The sequence below is a fragment of the Pleurodeles waltl genome, chromosome 4_1 (assembly GCF_031143425.1).
Source record: "Pleurodeles waltl isolate 20211129_DDA chromosome 4_1, aPleWal1.hap1.20221129, whole genome shotgun sequence".
Classification (NCBI taxonomy): domain Eukaryota; kingdom Metazoa; phylum Chordata; class Amphibia; order Caudata; family Salamandridae; genus Pleurodeles; species Pleurodeles waltl.
Window position 1 is genome coordinate 848,879,004 of NC_090442.1, and position 27,178 is coordinate 848,906,181.

Sequence of the window (27,178 nt, forward strand, 5' to 3'; positions counted from 1 at the left end):
AAAAACAAATGTAGGAGTTTTTCACTATAAGAACATTTAAAACTTAAAAGTAATTGCTGTACCTTTTAAATACACTGTACCCTGCCATTTGGTTGTTTAGGGTCCACACTAGGGGTGACTTATATGTACTAAAAAGTAAGTTTAGGCCTGGCAAAAGGTGGATTTGGCCAGGACGAAGTGGCAGTTGAAAACTGCACACACAGGCTGCAATAGCTGGCCTGAGACAGGTTTCCAATGCTACTTAAGTGAAAGACCCAACAAGTGCTACAGGCCCACTGGTAGCATTTAATTTACAGGCCCTGTGCACATGCAGCACCACTTTACTAGGGACTTATAAGCAAATTACACATGCCAATTGGGGACAAGCCAATGTTACCACGCCTTAAGGAATGAGCACACAAAATTTAGCATTGGCCAATAAAAGCGAAATCAGAAAAATATGGAGAGGTAAAGCAAAGATTTAGTGAAAGACCACCCTAAGGCTGACAGATCTAACACTAATATAGACATCTAACCACTATATTAGTAATTTAAGCTGTGTCTATCTATCTATCTATCTATCTATCTATCTATCTATCTATCTATCTATCTATCTATCTATCTATCTATCTATCTATCTATCTATCTATCTATCTATCTATTTATCTTTTAACGCTATTGATCTAACTATCTGTATATTTACCTGTTTGTCTACCTTCCTGTCCGTCTATTTACCAATATGTCTATCTACCTGTTCATTTACCTGTCTGTCTCTCAAATCAAATATTTATTTTTTTCTGCCATAACCTGCCAACACAATTGACAGCACAGTATAAAACACAACTGTATAATTCAAATTCACAGTTTACTCTACGGTCACATAAAATAAAAATACAGATAATCCACTGTATTCAGTGATTTAAAAATTATAAATGGTCATATGTCCCAATGGCAATTGCCTACATTTTTGTGTTAGGAGTCCTTAATTGAGCAACAATCTATACTACACTATCACGCACATAGGGCCAGATTTACTAAAAAGTAGCATCCCCGCCGCTTCACTTTCGAAGCGCAGGGATGAGCCGCATTTACTAAATTACAGTGCACCCCTGTGTTTTCCCCTGCGGCGGAGCTAAATTTTGCTGTCAAAACTCTATATGCTAATTGTTGTGGTATCACCACTGTGTTGTCTTGTCTTGTGTGGCACTTTGTCCTTGTGAGTCATTGTGGTTGTATATTTATGTATTTGTATTTTTTGTATTTAATTGTTTTTTAACATTCATGTATGATTTAGGCTTACATTTGTTAACTTCCCTGTGTAATATTTGTATATCTATAAAGTTAAGATATTTTTGTTTGTTTTTTCTTATGTACATACACATTTAATAAATATTATCTATGAATCTATTTTCATAATTTGTTGTTTTGTATATTCTTTTGACAGTGTTGAATATTGGTTGTAGCTCATTTTCTCCTTGCTTGTACTCAAGTGATTTGGTGGATCACCCAGAGCAACACAATTGTGTGCCTCTCTGATACAGAAAACTGCATCAGAGGGGCCCATATTTACAAGGTGGAGCTAAGCCACAAAAGGTGCATTGCACAGCGCCACCAGAGTGTCACAAAAAGTGACGCTCCGGTGACCCTAGTGCCTTGTAAATCTGGTCCATGGTGCATAGAAAGTATAGTGAAGGGTATTAATTGCTGTTAGTTTCATGATCGCAAAGTGTAAATGCTTTGTCCATACGTTGAAGTTAACCTCTCGAGCAGTCAACCTTTTGTTTCACTGAATTGCCAACAAAGGCATTTTCCTTTATTGGAATATTTCAGGAAAGACCACTTGATATGTTTTACAATGTCGTTCTAGGAGAAGGTTTATTTGATTTAAGACCATTAATTGCTTAAGAAACACTTTAGAAGCTCATGGTCATAAAGTTGAAATGCATTAACCGTGCCCTCTGATGTTTAAAATGTCTCAGAAAGCACAACCTGATGTATATTACAGTGTTGAGAAGGTTTATTTGGTTCTGTTGAGTGTATGAGAACGTTTTGGACGCCTATGGTCATAAAATGCAAATGCATTAACCTTGCCCTCACAAATTGCCCTCCCCAAAATGTGCCACTTGTGGTCCACCAGTCATAACAATTAGGGACAAGAAGAGAAACAAAAAGGACATCTTTGGATGTTTCAAATAAAGTGCAAATGAGTTAGAATGGGGTCTCTAGTTGGCAGTCAGTTTACACCCTGACAAACGAGGGACCCTCACTCCAGTAAGAGCAAGGGAGATACCCAGCTCAAATAACCCCTGCTCACCCCTTGGTAGCTTGGCACAAGCAGTCAGGCTTATCTCAGAGGCAAAGTGTAAAGTATTTACACCAACACACACAGTAACAGACTGAAAACATCACAAAAGGACTTCACACCAATTTAGAAAAATAGCCAATATTTATCTAAATCAAACAAGACCACAATGACAAAAATCCAAAATACACAAGAAAATATATGAATTTTTAAAGTAAAAAGAGTCTTAATCCATGGAAATCAATGGATGTGTTGTTTTAGCACAAAGTTGGATAAGCAAGTGAAGTGTTGATTCCTTACTCGCAAGTGAGGCTGTGCGTTGATTCTTTCTCTGCTGGGTAAGTGATGAGTCCGTTTCTGGACCTGCAGCCTCGGGTCTGTGCGGTGATGTTGAAGTTGTTGTCACTCAGGGGCGATGCGTGGGAATGGCATGTTAAGTATCCATCAAGATTGATGGTGTTGATAACCCACATGCCCTGCAAACAGCAAATGTCATGCTGTTTTATGAAGAGCAACCAGTCCTTATCATCCATTTTTGACTTTAGGCATGCTATATACCAGCTCATGATTTTTAAATATGCTTTTGCTTTCATTTCAAGATTTACATTTCTGGATTTATCCTACAGGCCATTTGCTACTAGATCTGCTAAGGAAGGTCTTTTTGGTGGTAGGTGATCAAGAGTTTGATTTGAAGTAAATATTTGTTGTTAAGTTTCTACAATTGTAGTGATGCAATGTTCGCAATACAGAATTTCATTTCAGTCCACTTGGCTTGCAGTGGAAGGGGTTCATAGGAGCTGGCGGTAGCTTTCAATATTGGGTTTATGCTTTGTCTGAACTTATACTGATTTTCTGATAAATTTGGACTTGAACTGTACAGAAAAATAAGCAGGTTCTATTAAGAAATGCAAATGTGTGCAACTGGTTAATTGGCAAATGGAAGGGCTTCTGGGAAGGTGGTAATTGATGGAGTCACTTGAAGCTTCCTGATGTCAAGATATTTTCGTTTTGAGAAGAAGTGGAAGGGTGTTGCCAGCTGAGCTGTAGAGTGAGTGGTTTTAATGTCATCACTACAGGTGTATATGTGTGCAACCAGAGGCACACATAATTGAATCCTGTTTGGTGCAGCAGGAAAAAGTGACTTCTATATTTCTAGGTGCTAGGAGGTCACTGAAAGCACTGTGAATTGTTAATGTATTATTGTAAACATGCATTATACACAGTATAATATAGGCTGCTACTAAATGCATATATACATTTACGTTAAAGATAAAAAGTGTTTCTTAAGTGTATGGAAAGTACACCTAGTGCAAACATTTTTTTAAACTGTCCATTAGCCAATAGACATTTTATAACATAAATTAGTATGTTCCCCACTGATTAGTCTAACTTTTATTTATTTTTCAGTCAAGGTGTGCGTTATTTCATAAGTAGTTACCTGTGGTGAGAGATCAACAAAATAGTTACAGAATATTTTGCTTTTATTAGCTATGCCTTTGTTTCTGCCTCCTCACTCATTAACCATGAATCCATGGCAGAATACACACTATTTTTAACGCACTTCAACCACTGCATTGAATAGCTTCGAGGTGGGCAAGCCAGCAAATTAACAAGGAGAGCATAGCCAATGGTCTAGCTCAGATCTTAGAGCCCATGCACAGACACGTCCTAGTGTGTTTCCTATGTAAATCACATAACAAGCAACATGTAAAATATGATAAAATTCAAGAGAAGTGTATTTATTTAACATATGAAGCACTGATATTATTACATCACAAGTCTATTATTTCAATTACAATAGGTTTTTGCACAACTGGTATTCAAAGGTCACGTATTTGAAAGTGCTTTCATGGTCAATAATGAAGAAAAAAGAGTTTTGGTGAGGTAAATTGTTGGCCTAAGATCATACAGTTTGAGCAGGGAAACTACAATTTACCTTGGTTTTTTAATTTAACTTTCTACAAGACAGCCAGGAAATGGGTATTAGTCTTTCATTAACTTAAGGCACTGTTTTTACTTCTTTGGGAATTTTTTATATAACATCAACGTGACCCAAAGTTATTGCAGCACTTTACATGAGCATCACTTACATTACACACGGTCACATTCATTGCTTATATTGTCTCTTCTGTTTCTCTCTGCTGAGACAAATCCCCAGGTACACAATACTTTCTGATACTCATGGCAGGCCCATGTTGTCTGATTTTAGACATTTTCCCACTTTGTTATTCTCTTCCTATTTTCCAATTCTTAGCAACAACAATTTTAAGAAGTTGATGTTGATCTCCATCTGAACTCAAATGTAACCTCTTCTTTAATTGTATTTGTCTTTTATTCTAGGATCCCAGGTCTGAGCTAAATGTAGAGTCCATGGTGCACACTCTAGTGCTCTGAGACTACAGACAAGTTGTGGGTACTTCACATCCTGACATTTGGTATGAGACTGTCATCCACAACATCTGCTCTGCCTCATCATCTTTTTAGATTTACGCTTGACTGGCGGTTGGGGTGAGCCAGATGTTTTTGTTCAACTTGTCTAAGCAGATGGTTACCTACCTTAATGTTTCCCAAACTGTTTGTCATAGGTTTTTAAATATTTAGAAACATAATAAAATGTTTGCTGCTACTTTCTGTCCAAGAAAGTACGGGTAAATCTGGATAGAGGTGATGCCCTTGACACTATGCTCAAGGGCTAAAATTTACTAATAAACAAGGACATAGTGTGGCACCTGAATGTAGCATACCTAGAGGCAATCACATAGTTCTATGTAGAAAACAGTAAATAAATGCACTGATAAAGTAGTGGGGTATGGCCTCTCCTTCAAAGTGTCTGTGAAATTGACCTATTGACCTGAAATTGTCTCCTGAATTTTGACCCTTTGCCCAGAATTTTTTGCAGTCCTGTCCAGAATTTGCCTCAGTGTCAGGTAGTCACCCTATTCGCACATTTTGCACTCTGAGCAAATAGAGCAATGACTACTTAAAGAAATGTGTCAAATTATTGTTAGTTTGCTTTTACTTTTGGTGTTTTATTATTTTGTGGTTTTATAGATTTTATTGTTTTTTTCTTTGTTGTTTATCTCCTGTTTACTGATTGTAAATTAGAATTTGCACAAACAATATAATAGTGTTAGAAATGGGGTCTTAGGTTGGCAGTCAGGTTACCCCCGTCCAAGCAAGAACCCTCACTCTAGTCAGGGTAAGTCACACAAAATCCAAATTATCCAGTTCCCACCCTCTGGTAGCTTGGCACTGAGCAGTCAGGCTTAACTTAGAAGGCAATGTGTAAGGTATTTGTGCAGTAAATCATGCAATAACACAGTATAGCACCACAAAAATACACCACACAGCGTTTAGAAAAGTATATAATATGTATCTGATAAGATGCAGGTCAAAACGATTAAAATGCAATAAGCATATGTTGAAATATCACAGTAAAAATGCTATAAAGTTTCTTTAGTCTCTTAAAAGCAATAAATGTCCCTTTCAGGCACAAAGTACCTGGTTTGAGTTCAAAATCTCCGCAGAGAACTGAAGAGGAGGAGATGCATGGAAAACAGGGAGGTGTACGTCGATTTCTCGGGCCGCACACGGCAATGCGTTGTTTAGTTTTCACGTAGGGATGACCTAGCGTCGATTTCTGGTGCTCGGACATGGAGCCTCTTTGGGTTGCAGGGGTTTCAGACGCCCCGGGGACGATGCGTGGATTTCTGGCGCTAACAGGACGAAGTCAAAGGGGCTGCGTCGATCTGGTGGGCGTTGCGTGGAAATTTCTACCGCACAGCAGGGGCTGTGTCCATTCCTCTCTGGTTGTGGGGCTGCGTCACTCCAGCTCGGCTGTGCATCAATCCAGTGGGCTGAGCATAGAATTTCCGGTCACTAAGCTGACGCTGCATCAATCTCCTTGTTGCAAAGTTGGGCTGCGTCGTTCGGGTTCGGCGAATTTTTCACCCCAATGCAGGCTGTGCATGGTTTCTGGCAGGCTGTGCGTCGATTTTCGCTGCACAAGGAGTCCTTCTTGTAGGGATGAAGACTTTTTGGTCCTGAGACATCAGGGAACAGGAGGCAAGCTCTATCCAAGCCCTTGGAGAGCACTTCTCACCACAGCCAGAGAGCGGCAAGGCAGCAGGGCAACAGCACGGCAGCAGTCCTTCACAGAAAGCAGTGAGGTGAGTCCTTTGGTAGGCCAGGTAGGACTTCGTGGCAGAATGAAGGTTCTGGTTCAGGTTCTCTTCTCCAGGAAGTGTCTGAGTTGGTAGGGGCAGATGCCCTGTTAAAATACCCAAATGTGCCTTTGAAGTGGGGGGGACTTCAAAGAGTGGCTTAGAAGTACACAAGGTCATCTTTCAGTTCAATCCTGTCTGCGAGGTCCCAGTAGGGGGTGTGGCAGTCCTTTGTGTGAGGGCACGCTACTGTCCTTTGACATGTAAGTGTCAGGCCCTCCACCCTCCCAGCCCAGGAAGACCCATTCAAAATGCAGATGTATACAAGTGAGGCTGAGTATCCTGTGTTTGGGGTGTGTCTGAGTGAATGCACAAGGGAGCTGTCAACTGAACCCAGCCAGTTCTGGACTGTAAGGCACAGAAGGATTAAAGTGCAGAGAAATGCTCACTTTCTAAAAGTGGCATTTCTAAAATAGTAATATTAAATCCAACTTAACCAGTCCGCATGATTTTGTATTACCATTCTGGCCATACTAAATATGACCTTCCTACTCCTTTCAGATCAGCAGCTACCAATCAAACAGGATATGAGGGTAGCCCCAATGTTAGCATATGAAGGGAGCAGGCCTCACAGCAGTGTAAAAACAAATTTAGGAGTTTTACACTACCAGGACATGTAAACTACACAGGTACATGTCCTGCCTTTTCCCTACACAGCACCCTACCCCATGGGTTACCTAGGGGGTGCCTTAGGGGTGACTTATATGTAGAAAAAGGGCAGATTTAGGCTTGGCAAGTACTTTTAAATGCCAAGTCGAATTGGCAGTGAAACTGCACACACAGGCCTCGCAATGGCAGGCCTGAGTCAAGGTTAAGGAACTACCTAAGTGGGTGGCACAATCAGTGCTGCAGGCCCCTAGTAGCATTTAATCTACAGGCCCTGGGCACATGTAGTGCACTTTATTAGGGACTTATAATTAAATTAAATAATCCAATTGGGTATGATCCAATGTTATCATGTTTAAAGGGAGAGAGCATATGCACTTTAGCACTGGTTAGCAGTGGTAAAGTGCGCAGAGTCTTGAAGCCAGCAAAAAAAGTATCTAAAAAGTGGAGGGAGGCAGGCAAAAAGTTAGGGGTGACCACCCTAAGGCTGTCAGGTCTAACATGATAATGAGCTATAATCATCGACAATCTCCCCTAATGTCCTGGATTCCCAATTTTAGCATGGTATCGCTGGCCCTGGTACTCACAGTTCTCTTTTGCCGTTTTCCTGGCTTCCAGTTGTTCCAGCCAATTTTCCTAGCCAGTCCTGTTTGCATCTGACTGAGCTTTAAAGCCTCTAGCAGCACAACCTCTGGCACTCGGGAGTCTCAGGGCCTCTGCAGCTACTTTTCCGCGCAAGTTGGTGTGCGCTGCTCCTCAGAGATTTTTGCAGGAGACACAGGATACGTAAGATAGGTGGATCAGTAAAACCTTGTGGCCACTGAGTTTCCATTAGGTTGCTGTGGCTTTACTGTAGTTTTACCTCCTATTCTCCTGGTTCCTTCTAATTGTGGCTTGATTGATATTAATCAGTTTGTACATTTGCCTTGCCTCCGCGAGGCAGGGTAGCAATAAAAGATTAGAAACAACGTAGTCCCAGTGGCAATAGGGTCTGGAAGGCCAGCTTCGGAAAGCGAGCTGTCAGCTTTAAACAGAATTGTATAGGATTAGCCACTAATGGGCTCTGTTACTTGTCCATTGAGGAAGAAGGAGGTAGAAAGGAGATTAGGTGAAAGAAAGGACCGGGGAAAGCCACATTGTGCCAGCCACACCAGCACCTGGGTAGGCCACCTCCGCCCACCGTGGCCCTGTACCCTGTGGCACCGCGCCTACTGTGCAGTACCTACCCTCACTATGCTTTCCTCCTTCTAATGTTCCCATTTTGTCTTTACGCTCGGGTCCCTTGCCGGGCTCCTTCCCCCAGCTCACCGGTTCACTGCATCAGCCTCGGGAGAAATGCAGGAGCAGGTGGCTGCAGGAGTGTGCAGAAGCAGGCTGGGAGTTGGGCGTGCCCACTGTCTGCACCTCTCTGCTCTGCTTCGTGTCATCAAATGCGGCAGTGACAAAACAGCAGCCAAGCTTTTGCGGCGGTTGCGGTTATGGTTGCAGCGTTCACTGGGGTTGGGACAGCTTTGTCCCCTTGTGCTTCGGGACCCCCTTTCCTCGCCGCACTCACTGCTCGCCCCTCCTCCACATCACATGCACTAGGGTCAGACTACTGTCTATCTCTTTCTACTTATTTGCACGTCTGTCTAAAGGTCAGTCTATCTCGTTACCTGTCTAACTATGCATCTGTCTATCCAACTATCTCTCTCTGCCTATCTGTCTTTGAAATGCCGACCTATCTGTCTATGCATCTGTCTATTCATCTGTCCATATATCTGCCCATCTATCCATCGATCTTTTTATTTATCCATCTGTCTGTACATCTATCCATCTGTCTATCCATCCATCTATTTGCCTATCCATCTATTCATATATCAATCTTTGCTACTCTATCAGTCTCTCAGGTTATCTAGCTATCTATGTAATCCTATACATCTCTCTCTATTTCGGTCTTTGCAGATCTATCTATCTATCTATCTATCTATCTATCTATCTATCTATCTATCTATCTATCTATCTATCTATCTGTCTATCTTTCTATATCTGTGTCTGTCTGTGTATCTCCGTCTGTCTCTGACTATATAGCCCTCTCTATCTGCCCTTGCAAACATCTCTATACATACTTCATCAGCTCTATTTTTCATAAGGATTTACAAAAAGTTGCAAAAAAACTAGCAAAGGCCAAAGGTTGGCAGTCAATGCCAGATTGATTTATTTTTGTCTGTTGTTACCCAATACCTTTCGGATTTACTAAAATGTATGTGTAGAATAGAATTAGCTGCAGGGGTTGTCAGGCAAACTCCATCCAATATTCTGTTGTTGTCGCATTCACCTTTTGTCTTCCACCCACTACAGCATGCACCATGGGGCAGTGGGGCAGCCCATTTAAGCCACTAGCTAAGTTTCTGTGAGTTATGACATGCTGCCCTTTCACAGGGAGTACATCCACACAAAAAGTTATTCCTGTTAGTGACAGGGACTACTATGTTAATGTGTGTTTTTTTAAAGGCCAAAAATAGTTTTGCCTTCAGACATTTTTTCTAGAGTGGTGTGGGATCAGCAGCTTCCCCAACAACGTTTTGCAGTAGCCATGACAGAATGCAATAAGAACTACCAAAGACAAAAAGGCTGGCGGCCAACATCAGACCTATTGGCTTTGCCAATATTTGTTAATTGGGAAACAAATTAGGTAAAAGGGAACAACACCAAACATTGTCAGACAGAATTGGACCTCAGCATTTTAAGAAGATTCTGCATAAACAAATATTTCATATCGAACTTTACATAAACCACGAAGGATATTGGAAATATTACTTTTCCCAAGAAGATATGAAACTCAAAATGTGAAAGCATTATTTGCTTTTTAAATTTAATTGGTAGGGAAGTAAAATGATTGCTATACAAAGGATGTCCTTCTCCATTTGCATTTATTAACATGACAACAAATTACTTTAATGGAATAGCAGGATTTGTGATAACGTTTTTAGAGCTACACTTCCAGAAGACTGGGACACATTTTTGAAAAAAAATATGAATAGCGTCTGAGTTGTCTGATCTCTTAACAAGTAGAGTAAATGACGCGACAACTAAATGACTAAATACTATTGCAGAACGGAATTGGACTTCTGAGTGTTTTTGACGAATATCACACACCCATGATGTAAAAAAACATGAAATAATAAAATGACAGCCTCCATAAACATAAAGCATCAAAGAAAGAAAGCATTGCATTTGTGAGGCTGTTATTCAAAAGACAATTTTTAATGTGAGAGATAGAAGCACCAAGAAAATAATTCGGAAGGTATAGGTATTCAAACTTAATGGGAAATGACAGCGACACTGAGATCACAAGCTCAGCAGCTACCTATTGTGGGTCAACGAGACAGCAGTACATTGTTAAGTAAAATAATAATGAAGTCTGTAAAAATAACTACTATTTCTATCACAGGGCACCTCTACGAAAACACCTGAAGCTGGAAGCTTCACTAAGCCCATGAGTTGATCTCCATACTGCTGCCGGCTTCTCGGAAATGGAAGAATGAGGTGCTCAATGGACTAATGAAAGCGGGGCAGGGATTTCTGTTTGACCCCATGCTTACAGGTTGGAATCCCTGTGGGTGTACTTAGACGTATATCATTCAGAGGTTTTATAAATAAATACCATTATGATGGGTAATACTAAAGATGTACTTTTGCGATTTACAAATTTGTTAAATATATCCCAACAATTTCACATTAATAAACACAACTCACTATAATCAAAATGCTCTATGTTTTATTATTTTTAGGACATACTAACCATGCTGTCAAGGACAGAACTATTGAATTTTATTTTATGTTTCGTTGTAACTTTTTCGAGGGCTAAGAAGCTCCTGATACTCAAGAAGCTGCTCACTGATTCTTGCAGAAGCCTGGTCCTCACTGGGGTTCTATGTTTGATATCTTAGAAATGGGTTTCCCATTATTTACTATCACATATTCGAACGCGATGCGCCAGCACACACAGAAAGCCATTTTTGTATGTTTTTTGTGATGCTATTATTAATAAAGAATGGAAAAAACATGTGAGAACAAAACCATTGCGAAAGCCAATAGCTCCAAGACAGGCTATAAAAGCCAGACGTACAGATTTTGCAATAGCTTGTTTTGTATTGCCAATTGTTGGTGAAAACTCCTTTTCTTTTGATAAAAATAAACAGCAATCTAAGGTAGTGAAACAAGATAAGCTGTCCGATGAGCCCACATGCAACCAGGAAATATAGCCTGTCACCCAGCTCGTAAAGACTGATACCGTAAATTGAGGACGTTTCCCTCAGACAGAAGCCACCATATGGAATACATTTGTTAAAAAGTTGGGCCAGAGGTTGGCAAGGTGCATATTCCACTTACCTACTACTGTGAAGTTGCTGGTAAACATTAGAGAAGAAAACTTTGCCTTAAGTGTACGGTCATTTGTTATTTTTGGGGAAGTGAGCAGATAACTGACGGTGAAAATTGTCCTTGTTTTTTCCTATGATTTGAAATCCATCACCAAGGTGGTAAGAATAATGGGTGCAGGAAATTACTATCTTTTGCAGGATGTCCCCCTGATCTTTGCCTTTCAACTTTGCTGGCTTTAGAACTCTGAGTTCTTTACACCTGCTAACTAGGAGCATGCACCCCACCTTTAAACATCCCTAAATTGGCTTACCTTGACTGGCATATTTAACTTGCCTGTAGGTTCCTCGGATCTAGTGTAGACAGTGCACCCATGACATGGTAGTCAAATGCCACTGATGTTCTGCAGCACCTTATGTGTTATCCCCTACACTCGCAATGCAAACATGGCTACTGGCCTACCCTGCATAGCCTGACTGCAGCAGTGCAAAACCTGCAGTGCAACCTGTCAAAATAACCCTTTTTGACAGGCAGAGACCTCGCTTCTAAATATTAGTAATTCACCCCATCCTAGCCTTGGAACCCACAAGGCAGGATGCATAGCATTTAAAAGTCTGACAGGTAGAAAATACATATTACCATATCCCTACATTTACAAGGCCCAAAACAACGTTTTTTTCTTATGGCTGTTCTAGGAAGAAAATCAGAGTACAATTTAAAATAATAATGCTGTGTCTCAGGAATGGGGCAAGCCAGATTTATAATTAAACTACTATTTTGATACTAATTAAAAATACAGTTCAATAGTGAATCTGATTTTTAATAAATGTTAAGGAAAAACAACTTTTAGAAAGTTACCCTTACTCTGCCTGGAGCTTCTGAAGGCTAATTACACTGACACTCCAGCAACTCTCAGGTTGTACTTGGCCTGAATGATGTGTGAACAAGGTGTGAAATCCCTCCTGTGAGCTACAAAATAGGTTGACCTGAATGGGCATGAATGACTCCTACAAACTCAGGAAAATATTCAGGGAGAGGGCCTACACCCTGTTGGCACAATAGTGTCAAACCCTGTCTGACAGGTTTGTCTGAGGCATGTGTCATTTCTCTGAAAGGGATCAGAAAGGGGATGTGGATAGTAATTGTGTATCTCCTGTGCAGCACTGTCAGATCTTGCATTGTTTCACTAGAAGTCTGTTTCCTGATTTGTTGTGGTTCCAGTGCCTTCTTCAATCTAGAGGTTAGTGGTAGAAGTGGAAGGACACTGGTGATTGCACTATGTCACTCTCAAACAGACCACCAGCCCTTTAATGTGGCTGAAGGCTTTCACAATATTGGAAATGCCCTGACGTATGGTATTTTGGTCCTGTTTGCAGTAGGGCAAAAAGGAACTACTTAAAAAGTAGGTAGGGCTGCCCCTCTGAACTTTTACCGCATTAGTTAAGGAGTGTCCAGGAGTCAACCCAACCCACTAGCTGGTGCCAGGCACAAATGTGGCACTCCAAGGCACATCCGCAGAACACTTTCTGGACTAGCGGAAGATCAGAAGAGGACTGGAAATGAGAGGAATCCTAAAGGACGGCACCTGCTCCCTTTTGTAATTTTGTACCCATGATAAAAAAGTTGATTGCAAGGGGCAGCTGGCTAAACTCCTGTGTAGCTACAGGGAATCAACAAGCTTCAAGGGGCCTTTTTTTCTAAGTGCTCAGCTCACCAGTGGCAACTTGACTTGGACTAAACTCTGGTGTTGTCCCTTGTCTTATACCTTATATATAGAGTCTTTAAGGACCCTTCCCTGAGGTTCTGGGGCCTTAGAAGCATGTTTCAGTGGTGGTTTGGGCATCAAATGAAAGTTTTGAAACTTTGAAAAAACTTTTGCTCCAGAGCTTCACTGGGACCTGCTGTGAAAAATACCTAACCATCAGTTGCAAGGCATCAGACTGAATTTCAGCTTTGTCCCATGCAGAGGTTTCCGCACCTCGGAAAAACTAAAAAAGTCCCTTACTGTGTAATGACTTGGAAGACTTTTCAACTAAAACCTGAAACCCCCCCCGAGCATCAGCCGGACCAACCAGCTTCAACCTGCGATTTCACAGCAGGGCTACAGTTTCAGTTCCACCACTCACGGAATGAATGAGAGCTTGGAAATGTTTTCAAACTGTGCAACATTTAGACTACAGTAGAACCAATCTGATTCTTGTATTGGACCAATGTCAATGTCAATGTTAACTTTGTTGTTTAGTTGTTAAAAACCATAACAAACATTAAGTACTGTTTATTATAAATAGAACATTTAAAAAGACGGTACTTTGCTATAGACAAGTATGAAAAAATAAAATAAAAAAATACTGAATGAGTTTAAAACTAGTTGAATTAAAATTTGGATATACTGCAACTACAGAGGGCCGACCAGAATCTTAGGTGCTGTGTGCAGGCGGGTCACCCAAGTGGCGTACAGTTTATGATCGCTAAGAGGGTTACGGCATAGCGTGTGCTGCCACTAGATAAGACTTAACCAGTTTCTAAAGTGCCACATGTAGAGATCCTCTCTTCTATCAAATTCATTGGTTGGTTCTTGGGATCGGTTGGTTCTTGAGAAAGTAGCCTCAAATGACTTTTTGGCTGTAATTGATGGATTTTAAGTTCTTTGTGTGAGGTTGCAAGAGAGCTCTGAAGTCCTTAACATATTTGGCTCATCCTGCCAATGATGTGTAAATTTAGGAGCAGCAGAACGAGGAAGCCACCTGGCAAGTGTGAGCCCCCTTTGCCAGGATAATGGGTTTAAGTAGGGTCATCCTTGTGGTGTCTTGGGAGAGACAGCAGCACAGAAGGTGCAGCCATGATTCACGTTTGAAGTTGCATCCTGCAAGCCTTCATGTGGCCTGAGCTGGCTCATGCACAGGATGTCGCTGCACACCTGGCTGTTAATTGGATCAGCAAGGTGGGGTTGAGATCTCCCTTCCAAATACAAAGTATTTAGAGGGAGCATGATATCTGAGGTGTTAAAAGAAGCAATGTATTGCCTATAGGAAATTAGCAGCAGTTGCCCGTTGATTAACTTTTTCCAGGTCAAAAAAAGGATCGAGGTCAGGTTTCCAGGGCTTTCAAAGGTTCCCCTTCAGGCAAGGCTTTAGTGAATTCCTGGTCGCTTTCAGTACCCGGAGATAGTATTTCTCTAGCTGCTTCAGAAGTAGACAGGCATATGCTTTAGCCTCAAGTTCCAGTAGGGCAATCAGGTGGCATTTTGATGGTTTTGTGGGGTCCTCTTTCTTTAAAATGGAGCCTCTCTGTGCATCTGGAATTTTTGGCAGAAAGGAAAGCATGGGTAAAGAGGGGGGTAAGTATTGTTGCCCAGTCCTCTGGGGCGCATTTGACGATCCTGGCAGGGAAATCGTTCGGTCCTGGCATGCTATCTTTTTTCAATGCCTTGATGGTTTTGCTGACCTGTGCCAGGGTGGTAAGGACCTGATAATGTCTTGTGGGATGGTCACCACTACCCTGACTGTTAGTATAAACTGATGCAGCTGTGTGGTCAGAATACATTGCAGTTACGTGGCTTACCCAGTCCCCTTCAGAGGACCCCTTTGCATCTGGTTGCGTTCGGAACTGGACTAGACTTCATTCCTGGTGCGAATTGTGTATCTTTAACCATTTCTTTACTTTTAATGCTTTTTTAGCTTCACACGCTAGAGTTTTATGTTCTTTCCGCAATTTGATGCTCTCTTTTGCAGATTTGAGTGTGGGGATAAGCTTATGTCGACCCAAGGATGTTCTTAGGATTCTCCGTGAGGAGATGATGGCCTTGTTATAGTGCATTTTGGGCTCCTTGTGCCATTTCCCAACCAGATGTTGCGTGTGGTCCTCACTGGCTTGCAGAGTGGCTGTTTGTTCTGTGGTCAGTCTCCTCCGCTTGGTACCAAGGTCCCCCCAGGTGGTGTGGGATCTGTGATCATTTTGCGTAGCCAGTTTATCATCATTGAGGCATCTGCGGGCCTGCATTTAATCCTCCTGACTAAGTTGACAACCCCACAACTAGAAGCCTAGCCACTGGGGGAGCTCCTAAAATCATGACTATGATCAAGGGATTATGATCACTCTCACACCTTTAGGGAGTTAGGGATCACGAGACTGACAAGTTGGTTCACTAATGATTCCAATAGGAATATGTAGTTAATAGTTGAGATTCCTTTAAAGGTGGAGAGGAACTGATGTTGTGGAGCTTTGGCATTAAGTACTTGCTTGGCTGTGGTTAGTTTATAGGTATTTAGGAGATTGCTCATTATTCCTTGTTCTTTACCAGATCTTTTGCTGTTGCAGGAATTTCCCAGACCCCTGATGTTAAAGTCCCCCATCAGCATGACTTTGTTGTGGCATATTTGAGCAATGTGGTTTCTAGGCAGTTACAGAAATTGATAGTTGCACTAAGTTTCTGAGTTTTCTGAGCTTTCTGTGTATTGTGGTAGCAGGTTATCAAGAGTAGTGGTGTCCTTATGGGGTGGAGTGTTAGTCCGTAGATTAGTGCCCCTTGCAAGTCCGGACAGTGATGCTGGCTGTTTGCTTACTAAAAATCGAGAGGCCTCTCGATGGCTGACCAAACAGGTTTGCACACACTGGCTTGGAGAGCTCATAGTAGCCTTGCATAACTGTGGGGGTGAGTGCCTATGTTTCTTGTAGGCAAATTATGTCACTTCTATTCAAGAGTGCCACTGTGAGCCTTGGCTTCGATATGGATTTCTAGTGTAGAGGGTGGTCTGGGCCAGGTGGGCTAGGAACAGTCCCATATAGGGTCACAGTGGGAATTTCCTGGTTGACTCCATCCATCATTGTTGTTATTTATTACCATTTGACGTACGTTTCTTGCATTGTGGACAAATGAATAGAATTCACAGCTTTTGTAGCACTTCAGAGCCAGTAATGAGTGGCACTCAGTGCCCCCTCATAGGGATGCTTGTTTGCGGGCTGGGGGGCTCAGGCAGCAGTAGCACGTGTGGGTATTTTGGTGTGGATAGTTTTAACAGTTCAATCCCCCAATCCTCGAAAGTCCGGGCTTCGCTCCAGAATGTATTTCTTGAACCATTACTTCACCATATGGTTATTGTGACATCCAAGGCTCCTCTGTCTGGGATGAGTACAAACTTCACCAAGATCAAACCGGCCTAGGTTAGGTGCTTCAGGTTGCAATGTGTTGAAACAGGCACATCAAATTGTCCCTATTTAGTATGTCATGTGCTCCCCAGAGGTGTAAAGTGGAATGATTGCCAGTTCAAGCAGGTCCGTTGATCCTGTGTGAGCGATTTCCCCTGGGTAGTTTTGTTGAGGATCCAGTGTTTTCTGAAATTGGCATGGAGGGGCCCTGACGGCTCCGTGGACTGAAGGGAGGATGCTTGTTGAGGCGTTATGCCTCCGGTTGCATACTGAGTGATCCTGGCGCTGAGTCTGGCTAGCTGACTTGCCACCTTGCCACCAATCGTTGGGTGTTTGGGCTTGGAGTTGATTGATACTCATTGACTCCATGGCTCCAGCATAGGCGGGAAACCCCTAAGTTGCTTGGGCCTGTTCTGTAATGTTGTTTGCCTCAAAACGGCCTCTCTCGGCAGCTGAGTTCCAAGTCGTGGTGTCCTGTGCCCAGTAGTCACTCTGACTGGCACTAGGAATGTCTGTGGCCCCTTCAGCTGCAGGTATTCTAAAGGATCATTTAATGTGATGAAAGGTTAGGATTCTGATGAAGTGTGTAATTCTCAGAGCCTCCTGCCAAGGGGGATTTAGCTGTTGCTCCCCACTGGGTGATTGTCTGGCTGCTGTGGCTTTGGTTGTGATTGATGCAAGACGTGATGGGGCTGCCTCTGTGTGCTGACTGGTATGTGCTGTGGCAAAGGAAGCGTTGTTTGCTGTTATTCCTGGTACCACAGCTGTTATGCAGCTGCCTTCCTAGCTGGTGATTCTCGCCAACTAGGCATCTTGTTCTGCTGGCAGCAGAGCCCCTGAAGAGGGTATGGTGGCTGTTGGGGATTCTACAAAGCTGAGCCCAGTGGCGGTCACTTTTAATGTGTTTTTTATATTATTAATTGCCCTTCGTGCTGCTGCCCCTTTTGGAGCACTGTTCGGCACAGGCTTCAAGAGGATGCGATTGGCTGACAATTCTTGTTGACAGCTTGATGGACTATTGTCTTCTATTGACCCCTTGAGGTACTTAAATGCTAAATTAAATATCGGTAGACTTTGAAAAAGACCGTTCCCTTGCCCCACTTGGTGAGTTGAGGTAGCTCCTGCAATCTGGATTCTCCTTTTTATGAGACAGTGCTATTGTTTTTCAGCTTCTTTTTTGCTCTTCTTGAGAGATTAGAGGTATCCCCTGTCAGTGGTGGCACAGGAGGTACTGGATGTTGGATATGTGGGCCCTCTTCAGTCACTCTAGTACGGAACCTGTCTACTGTGGTGCAAGGAGTATGCATAGACAGAGGAGCCATGTGAAGGGACCCCTGTTAGGTCCCTTGAGGGTCCACGGATTCTGCATCTAGGGGGTACCTGGCACTGCAGCCAGTTGGCTTAGTTGCAAAGGGATTGCTCCAGGGTGATGCACTTGTTTTCCCAAGGGGTGAGTTGAATTCTTGACACTATGAACCAGGGACCAAAATATTTCAGGAAGGAAACTTAGGGCCATATTTATACTTTTTGACGCAAAACTGCGCCGACGCAGTTTTGCTTCAAAAAATGTAACACCGGCTAACACCATTTCTTTGCGCTGCTCAGGCGTCAAATTTATACTTTGACGCACGGCGGCGCAAACCACTGGTGTGAGTCATTTTGTTTTACTCAAACCAATGCATCACGTCATAAAGAAAAACTACGTTAATGCGGCGAAAATGTGCAAAGGAAAGCCAAAATGGATCCCAGAAGCTTTGAGCGACCCCAGGAAGATGACAACAGACCAGGAACCAGCCAGGAATACCCACAAAAAAACCCGGAAAGGGAGAAGAAGAAAAGGAAGTGTCGGTTCAGTGCAGAGGAGCAGGAAATACTGGTCAGAGAGGTGACGGAACACCAGCAACAACTTTTTGTCACCTCTAAATTGACAATTGGGAGGAGAGAGGCAACTTGGCAACAAATCGTGGACAAGATAAACAGTGTGGCTGAAGTACAGAGAACAGTCATCAAGTGCAAGAAACACTGGAATGACTGCAAGCGCAGGACCAAGGAAAAGATGGCCAGGAACAGGAAGGCAGCACTGCAGACTGGAGGTGGGAGTCCAGCAATGCATGAGGCCCTGGACCACATGAAGGAGATGGTGGCAGCGGTCATCCCTGAGGAGATCATCACAGGGATTCAAGGACAGGACAGCGCAGACTACCAGGAGACAACATGGGAAACAAAAATGGCTATTTGTAAACTGTAAGCAGGGGAGGACCTACCTACTGCACAATGTGCATGGAAATCACGAGATTCAGGGAGTGGAATGGGCAAAGGGGCACGGCACAGGGCATGGGCTGTTCAGAGGAAACCTGCGGCACAGTACAACAAAACACCAACAACCTTAGCATTGGAGTATGCTGCCATGCCAAGGATGATGGAAAGGTAAAGCCAGTCCAGGAGGGAAGGGTACAACTTAAAACTGGCCTGCTGCCACATGACAGCTGGTATTGTCGCTACATGAACTAGGGCTCAATTAACAGTCTCAGGCCATATCCGCAAGTGGAATTTAACATTGACAACAGTTGCCACTACCACCTCCACTGTGTGCGTAGGTCAATTAGCTAATGGCAGTTACGTGCCCATGAATCAAACACACCCAAATTAGAGGGTTCAGGATGACAACGTTATCAATCCCCTGAAATCAATCAAAATGTGCCAAACCAGACACATTTGAATTTCCATAGTCGCTACAAACATCAGCCATTGTCATAAACATTATGAGGTACACAGCAGTATGGTCATACCCATGCTGGATATGTCAGGGTCCACCCTTTGCCTGGGTCACAATAGCTGCAATGACACCATGCAACATCCCAACTGTTTTACTGCTCAGACAACAGCAGTGAGTGGGAGGACATATGTAACTGGCTAGTGAAATACACCCGCGCAGTCAGAAGTGGAACTGGAACACTACTAGGACCATCATTACAATCCAATGTAGCACACATTCCCAAACATCAACATTACGCACTACCAATGCTGACATCTGTGGTGTGCCATGTCAATGCTATACATAGTATATGCTAGGTCTCAGAAACATATAGCTGGATGTGAAATATCTGAGACTGGGGCAGTCCCACATTGTTAAGTGCAGTGCAAGTGCCATCAGAACACCCACAGCCAGTGCAAGGCCACAACATGAGAATGGAAGTAGATGGAGGGTTGAGTAGGGCAAGAAGGTGTCAACATACAATTTGGGCTGAACCTCCACCTCGAGGATATGACGCTGACATTGTCCCAAACTGCCCACACTATATGTGACATGCAGGTGGGCATAGACCTGGGAGAATGCTAATATTAATTACATGAACAATGAACAGGAACCAATATTACAATGTGCAACTATTAGGAAGTCGGTCACGTCACATTACAAATACCACAACACAGACACACTAATTGTACCATATCTCATTGCAGAGGACGATGGCTCTCCTGGGATATGCCTGTCCTGGACTTCCCTGATGACATGGATGACGAGCTGACAAACATTAGCCAGCAGACCCTCCAAGATGTCCTCGAAACCCTCCAGACCCCACCTTCAGTCGCAAGGAGGATCACAGATACAGCAGCCATAACAGAGGACGCTCCCACCACCCCAATAGTACGAACTGACAGCTCCAACCCAGCTGAGGACTCTGACGACACTGGCACCAGCTTTGAGAGAACTGTAGTTGGAGTACAGCGGGAGTTGGACAAGGAGGTGCGGGTGGGGATGCAAAATATGGCAGTCAGCCTAGAGGGGGTGCGTTTGTGCATAACGACAACTGCAGAACAGGCAGCAGCCATGTAACGGCTAACACCTATCTTGCAAGAACTGCAAGAAAGTGTGAAGGAAATCAGCACAGCAGTAAGGGAGTTGACACAACACCTCCAACAACAAACCTTTCAACACATGCACAAATGCAATATTGACCCCCTCAGGGCCGACCTGGCCTCCTACCACAGTGATGTAGCTGCTATCCTTAAGAACCAGCAGCTCCTCCTTGCTGCAGTACTGTCCTTAATAGCCGCATAGTTGACAGCTACAGGGATTTCTGACTCCACGTCTTCAAACACTGAAGTGTGTGTTGCCCCTTCAAACCCACCACCACCAAGGGCAGAGGACACGACACACACATCAGAAGATGAAGACGTGGAACAGATAACCTCCACCCGTAAGAGTACCCAGTAGCACAAGTCCATGCCACATGCCCACTTATAACCAAGGTCCTGTGCTTTGTAACATGCCAGTCTTGCAACAGCTGCTCACAAGCACTGTTGTCCAGCTCACTGTTTATCTTGTCACTCTGCCCTGTGACTGTCTCTCACTACCTCATTGGCAATTCCTGTTCCTCTGCTGTAGGAGGCTGGACTGGCTTGTAGTGGGTACCAAGGGGTACTTACACTTTGCACCAGGCCCAGGTATCCCTTATTAGTGTAGAGGGGTGTCTAGCAGCTTAGGCTGATAGAAAAGGTAGCTTAGCAGAGCAGCTTAGGCTGAACTAGGAGACGAGTGAAGCTCCTACAGTACCACTAGTGACATATGCACAATATCATAAGAAAACACAATACACAGATATACTAAAAATAAAGGTACTTTATTTTTATGACAATATGCCAAAGTATCTCAGTGAGTACCCTCAGTATGAGGATAGCAAATATACACAAGATATATGTACACAATACCAAAATATGCAGTAATAGCAATAGCAAACAGTGCAAACAATGTATAGTCACAATAGAATGCAATGGGGGCACATAGGGATAGGGGCAACACAAACCATATACTCTAGAAGTGGAATGCGAACCACGAATGGACCCCAAACCTATGTGACCTTGTAGAGGGTCGCTGGGACTGTAAGAAAACAGTGAGGGTTAGAAAAATAGCCCACCCCGAGACCCTGAAAAGTGGGTGCAAAGTGCACCTAAGTTCCCCAGAGAGCACAGAAGTCGTGATAGGGGAATTCTGCAAGGAAGACCAACACCAGCAGTGCAACAACGTAGGATTTCCTGACGAGAGTACCTGTGGAACAAGGGGACCAAGTCCAAGAGTCACGATCAAGTCGGGAGTGGGCAGATGCCCAGGAAATGCCAGCTGTGGGTGCAAAGAAGCTGCCACTGGATGGTAGAAGCTGTGGATTCTGCAAGAACGACAAGGGCTAGAAACTTCCCCTTTGGAGGATGGATGTCCCACATCGTGAAGAGTCGTGCAGAGGTGTTTCCGTGCAGAGAGACCACAAACAAGCCTTGCTAGCTGCAAGGGTCGCGGTTAGGGTTTTTGGATGCTGCTGTGGCCCAGGAGGGACCAGGATGTCGCCAATTGCGTGAGGAGACAGAGGGGGCGTCCAGCAAGACAAAGAGTCCACTCAGAAGCAAGCAGCACCCGCAGAAGTGCCGGACCAGGCACTACGAAGTGGAGTGAACTGGAGCTCACCCGAAGTCACAAAGGAGGGTCCCACGACGCCGGAGGACAACTCAGGAGGTCGTGAACTGCAGGTTAAACTGCCGTGGGCCCAGGCTTGGCTGTGCACAAAGGAAATCCTGGAAGAGTGCACAGGAGCCGGAGTAGCTGCAAAACACGCGGTTCCCAGCAATGCAGTCTAGCGTGGGGAGGCAAGGACTTACCTCCACCAAACTTGGACTGAAGAGTCACTGGACTGTGGGAGTCACTTGGACAGAGTTGCTGAGTTCAAGGGACCTAGCTCGTCGTGCTGAGAGGAGACCCAGAGGACCGTTGATGCAGTTCTTTGGTGCCTGCGGTTGCAGGGGGAAGATTCCGTCGACCCACGGGAGATTTGTTCGGAGCTTCTAGTGCAGAGAGGAGGCAGACTACCCCCACAGCATGCACCACCAGGAAAACAGTTGAGAAGGCGGCCGGATCAGCGTTGCAAGGTCGCAGTAGTCGTCTTTGTTACTTTTTTGCAGTTTTGCAGGCTTCCAGAGCAGTCAGCGGTCGATTCCTTGGCAGAAGGTGAAGAGAGAGATGCAGAGTAACTCTGATGAGCTCTTGCATGCGTTATCTAAGGAATTCCCCAAAGCAGAGACCCTAAATAGCCAGAAAAGAAGGTTTGGCTACTTAGGAGAGAGGATAGGCTAGCAACACCTGGAGGAGCCTATCAGAAGGAGTCTCTGACGTCACCTGCTGGCACTGGCCACTCACAGCAGTCCAGTGTGCCAGCAGCACCTCTGTTTCCAAGATGGCAGAGGTCTGGAGCACACTGGAGGACGTCTGGGCACCTCCCAGAGGAGGTGCAGGTCAGAGGAGTGGTCACTCCCCTTTCCTTTGTCCAGTTTCGCACCAGAGCAGGGCTGGGGGATCCCTGAACCGGTGTAGACTGGCTTATGCAGAGATGGGCACCATCTGTGCCCATCAAAGCATTTCCAGAGGCTGGGGAGGCTACTCCTCCCCAGCCCTGACACATTTTTCCAAAGGGAGAGGGTGTAACACCCTCTCTCTGAGGAAGTCCTTTGTTCTGCCTTCCTGGGCCAAGCCTGGCGGGACCCCAGGAGGGCAGAAACCTGTCTGAGGGGTTGGCAGCAGCTGCAGTGAAACCCCGGGAAAGGTAGTTTGGCAGTACCCGGGTCTGTGCTAGAGACTCGGGGGATCATGGAATTGTCTCCCCAATGCCAGAATGGCATTGGGGTGACAATTCCATGATCTTAGACATGTTACATGGCCATGTTCGGAGTTACCATTGTGACGCTATACATATGTCGTGACATATGTATAGTGCACGCGTGTAATGGTGTCCCCGCACTCACAAAGTCCGGGGAATTTGCCCTGAACAATGTAGGAGCACCTTGGCTAGTGCCAGGGTGCCCACACACTAAGTAACTTAGCACCCAACCTTTACCAGGTAAAGGTTAGACATATAGGTGACTTATAAGTTACTTAAGTGCAGTGGTAAATGGCTGTGAAATAACGTGTACGTTATTTCACTCAGGCTGCAGTAGCAGGCCTGTGTAAGAATTGTCAGAGCTCCCTATGGGTGGCACAAGAAATGCTGCAGCCCATAGGGATCTCCTGGAACCCCAATACCATGGGTACTTCAGTACCATATACTAGGGAATTATAAGGGTGTTCCAGTATGCCAATGTAAATTGGTGAAAATGGTCACTAGCCTGTTAGTGACAATTTGGAAAGAAATGAGAGAGCATAACCACTGAGGTTCTGGATAGCAGAGCCTCAGTGAGACAGTTAGTCATAACACAGGTAACACATACAGGGCAAACTTACGAGCACTGGGGCCCTGGCTGGTAGGGTCCCAGTGACACATACAACTAAAACAACATATATACAGTGAAATATGGGGGTAACATGCCAGGCAAGATGGTACTTTCCTACACAACCCCCCAAACGAAGGACAATAAGACTAGCCATCACCTGATGAGTCTTCATTGTCTAAGTGGAAATATCTGGAGAGTCCATCTACATTGGAGTGGGTACTCCCAGGTCTATGTTCCACTGTATAGTCCATTCCCTGTAGGGATATGGACCACCTCAACAATTTAGGGTTTTCACCTTTCATTTGTTTTAGCCAAAGTAGAGGTTTGTGGTCTGTTTGAACAATGAAGTGAGTGCCAAACAGGTATGGCCTCAACTTCTTCAGTCCCCAGACCACAGCAAAGGCCTCCCTCTCTATGGCAGACCAACGCTTTTCTCTAGGGGTCAACCTCCTGCTGATAAAAGCAACAGGTTGATTCTGGCCCTCAGAATTAAGTTGTGATAAGACTGCCCCTACCTCTAATTCAGATGCATCAGTTTGGACAATGAATTTTTTGGAGTAACTGGGGCTTTTCAGGGCAGGTGCAGAGCACATGGCCTGCTTCAGCTCCTCAAAAGCTTCCTGACAGTTTGCTGTCCATAATACCTTTTTAGGCATTTTCTTAGATGTGAGGTCATTAAGAGGGGCTGCAATGGAGCCATAGTTCTTTATGAACCTCCTGTAGTACCCAGTGAGGCCTAAAAAGGCTCTCACCTGAGTCTGAGTTGTAGGGGGAACCCAATCTATAATAGTTTGGATTTTCCCCTGAAGTGGTGCAATCTGTTCCCCACCTACCAGGTGTCCCAGATAAACCACTTTCCCCTGCCCTATCTGGCACTTTGAAGCCTTGATAGTGAGGCCTGCCTTTTGCAGGGCCTCCAAAACTTTCCATAGGTGGACCAGGTGATCATCCCAGCTGGAGCTAAAGACAATGAATTTTTTGGAGTAACAGGGGCTTTTCAGGGCAGGTGCAGAGCACATGGCCTGCTTCAGCTCCTCAAAAGCTTCCTGACAGTTTGCTGTCCATAATACCTTTTTAGGCATTTTCTTAGATGTGAGGTCATTAAGAGGGGCTGCAATGGAGCCATAGTTCTTTATGAACCTCCTGTAGTACCCAGTGAGGCCTAAAAAGGTTCTCACCTGAGTCTGAGTTGTAGGGGGAACCCAATCTATAATAGTTTGGATTTTCCCCTGAAGTGGTGCAATCTGTTCCCCACCTACCAGGTGTCCCAGATAAACCACTTTCCCCTGCCCTATCTGGCACTTTGAAGCCTTGATAGTGAGGCCTGCCTTTTGCAGGGCCTCCAAAACTTTCCATAGGTGGACCAGGTGATCATCCCAGCTGGAGCTAAAGACAGCTATATCATCTAGATATGCTGCACTAAAAGCTTCCGGCCCTTGCAGGACTGTGTTCACCAACCTTTGAAAAGTGGCAGGTGCATTTTTCAAACCAAAGGGCATTACTGTGAATTGGTAGTGCCCTTCAATGGTGGAAAATGCAGTTTTTGCTTTTGCATCCTCTGATAACTTGATCTGCCAATACCCTGCAGTCAAATCAAAGGTGCTTAGATACTTGGCAGATGCCAGTGTATCTATTAGCTCATCTGCCCTGGGTATAGGGTGAGCATAAGTTTTAGTTACCTGGTTGAGACCTCTGTAGTCAACACAAAATCTAATTTCCCTTTTCCCATCTTTGGAATTAGGTTTTGGTACAAGTACCACAGGAGAGGCCCATGGACTTTCAGAGTGCTCAACCACTCCCAGTTCAAGCATTTTCTGCACCTATTGTTTTATGCAGTCTCTGACATGGTCAGGCTGCCTATAGATCTTACTTTTGACAGGAAAGCTGTCTCCAGTATCTATAGTGTGCTCACACCAAGAAGTGGTGCCTGGCACAGTATAAAAGAGTTCAGAAAACTGACCCAGGAGATTTATGCAGTGGTCTTTCTGCTCAGCAGTAAGACAATCTGCCAGTACTACACCTTCCACTAGAGCATCTTGTTCTGTGGAAGAGAAGAGATCAGGGAGAGGGTCACTCTCTTCTTCCTGTCCTTCATCTGTTGCCATGAGCAGGGTGAGACCAGCCCTGTCATAGTAGGGTTTCAGGCGATTGACATGGAGCACCCTAAGGGGGCTCCTGGCAGTGCCTAAGTCAACCAAGTAGGTGACTTCTCCCTTCTTTTCAACAATTATGTGGGGTCCACTCCATTTGTCTTGGAGTGCTCTTGGGGCCACAGGCTCCAAGACCCACACTTTCTGCCCTGGTTGGTACTGAATCAGAACAGCCTTCTGGTCATGCCATTGCTTTTGGAGCTCTTGGCTGGCCTGAAGGTTTTTACTGGCCTTTTTCATGTACTCAGCCATCCTAGATCTTAGGCCAAGTACATAGTCCACTATGTCTTGCTTTGGATCTTTTAAAAGTTGTTCCCAACCCTCCTTCACAAGTGTTAGAGGACCTCTCACAGGGTGTCCAAATAGGAGTTCAAAGGGGCTGAAGCCCACTACTTTTTGGGGTACCTCCCTGTAAGCAAAAAGGAGGCAAGGTAACAGGACATCCCATCTCCTGCAGAGTTTTTCAGGGAGTCCCATTATCATTCCTTTGAGAGTTTTATTAAACCTCTCAACCAGTCCATTTGTTTGTGGATGATAGGGTGTAGTGAACTTGTATATCACACCACATTCCTTCCACATGGCCTTTAAGTAAGCAGACATGAAATTGCTTCCCCTGTCTGATACCACCTCTTTTGGGAAACCCACCCTGGAAAAGATTCACAGGAGGGCCTTTGCCACTGCAGGAGCTGTAGTGGTCCTTAGAGGAATTGCTTCAGGATATCTGGTGGCATGGTCCACTACCACCAAGATAAACCTATTGCCTGAAGCAGAAGGAGGGTCAAGGGGGGCAACTATGTCAACCCCTACCCTTTCAAAGGGAACCCCAACCAAAGGCAGTGGAATAAGGGGTGCCTTTGGAGTGCCACCTGTCTTGCCACTGGCTTGACAGGTTTCACAGGACTTACAAAATTCCTGTGTGTCCTCTGACATTCTAGGCAAATGAAACAAGGGGACAGGCCTGTCCCAAGTTTTCATTTGCCCTAAATGTCCAGCTAAGGGAATGTCGTGGGCTAGAGTTAGGAGGAACTCTCTGTATTGCTGAGGAATCACCAATCTCCTGGCAGCTCCAGGTTTTGGATCCCTTGCTTCAGTATACAAGAGGTTGTCCTCCCAGTAAACTCTGTGAGAGTCACTGACATCCCAATTTGCTTGTTTGACAG